The sequence below is a fragment of the Echinops telfairi genome, unplaced genomic scaffold, assembly GCF_000313985.2.
Source record: "Echinops telfairi isolate 266 unplaced genomic scaffold, ASM31398v2 ScPeMD7_7469;HRSCAF=8507_1, whole genome shotgun sequence".
In the NCBI taxonomy this organism is placed as follows: Eukaryota; Metazoa; Chordata; class Mammalia; order Afrosoricida; family Tenrecidae; genus Echinops; species Echinops telfairi.
The window spans coordinates 108,644,605-108,646,565 of NW_022111373.1; positions in this window are offsets into that span (position 1 = coordinate 108,644,605).

Below are 1,961 nucleotides of genomic sequence, written 5' to 3' on the forward strand. Positions count from 1 at the left end.
CCCTGGTAAAGGAAAAATAAACACATCTGCCCGGGAAGAATGACTTACTAGTCCTCTCTGATGTGGAGGGGAGAAGTTTAAATAACAATCCTCAGGTCAGTTACTGACAGGGAGAGGGCTTCTGAGCGAAGGACTTTTGTGACAGTTTTACTTAGCCTTTGGGTCAATTGAAAAAAAATGGGGTGACATGAGCTTGTATATTTCAATGACAACAACGAAATTAAAATTTGACAAAGGGAAAAGTATCAGAGCCTAAATTTCAAAGACCCAATTTGTAGGCTATGGAGGACAATAGGGGCCCCAAACCCACTAGCAGATGAAGCCACTGGCAGATCCCCACTAGCCATAGGCAAAGGTCTAGAACAGCTTTACTATCAGGTGGGGATCATTGTAAGTGTGATCACACTGGATTGAACTTCAGCAGCACATAAACTAGAATTGGAATGATACAGAGAAGATTAGCATGCCTCCGCACAGATTCGTGAACAGCCTTATTTTTACTTAGCTTTGTCTACTGGGTCAGTTATTGCCAGAGAGTATATTGCTTGACCCTTCAGGCCACCATTCTCATTCCACCTTCAAGGAGAAGTGGACCATCTGCCAATGGGAGAAAACAGGGTACCTCTTGTTCAAAGTCAGACCTAAGTCTTGGTTTGCCCTCTGCCAAGTGGGCAAGGACTTCCTCTTGTGTGGAAAAGCTTGACGTCACTCACCTGAGTCTGTGACAGGTAGATTGAAGCTATCAAAAGGAATATAGTACAACCATGTCCATAAAACGATAAAACACTTAAGATAATTATTTTTACTGTTGTGTACCATACTTAGCTCTCTATTGATTCTGACCCTGGGGAGAGACCAGAGAGTGCTATTTACTGATCCCCTGATGCCCTAACAAAAGTCTATGTGTACTGTAGTTGTTTTTGTTATTGTTGTTGTTTGTTTACTGTTGTTTTAAAATTCTATTTTCTAATGGCAAATGGGAGCGTGAGGGAGCCATTTCTAAAGTACTTGCTTTAAAAAAAAAAAAACCCACTGCCATTGTGGGGGAAAGGCCAGTCCCCCACAACTAATCGTGGGTTCAATAGGTGCTATTGTATGGTTAATATATATAATAGTAATGTATGGTTAATATATATATGTATAGTATGGTTATTTATAGATTTATAACATGGTTATTGTATGGTTAATATATATATATATTTATAGTAAAGTCCTAGAAAGCATGAGAAATAAAAAAGAGATCGAAATAATGGAGTCAGACACATTTCATGGTAGCATGCTCACCTCAGCCCCTCTTGGTGGTCCACATGGAGAGAGGGGGAGGAGAAGGAGGACAAGGGGAAAGGGAACAGGGGAGCGTGGATGGGGGAGAGTAAGGGGAAGCCGACCAGAGGCCCAAAAGTGATCTTTATTGCTAACCAAGGTTTATATGTGTTTGGGGGGTGTGCAAGCCCACTAATTACAGGTAAAGACATACGTCACAGGAAGGGGTTGCACTATAGGTTATACAGCAATGAGAGGGGGATAATCTAGGGATATACACGCAATAGGAAGAGGAGGTATTGGGGATACACATGTGACAAGAAGGGCGGATCCTAGGTTCAGGATGGCAACCTAACTTTGGATGTCACTGAGCAGGTTTGATGTGTTCTCTGGCTCTCCATGGAAACCATTATCCTCACAGTTGCTTTTATGTTTGAGCCCATTGCTGCTGCCAGTGTGTCAATCCACCTTGTCTAGGGCCTTCCTCTTTTTTGCTGCCCCTTCACCAAGGATGATGTCCTTCTCCAGGGACTGGTCTCTCCTGACACATGTCCTAAGTACATGAAACGAAGTCTTGCCATCATTGCCTCTCAGGACCACTCTGCTTGTACTTTTTCCAAGACAGATTTGTTTGTTCTCTTGACAATCCACGGTACTTCCATGATTCTTCTCCAGCACCACCACTTGTCAGTTTGTCG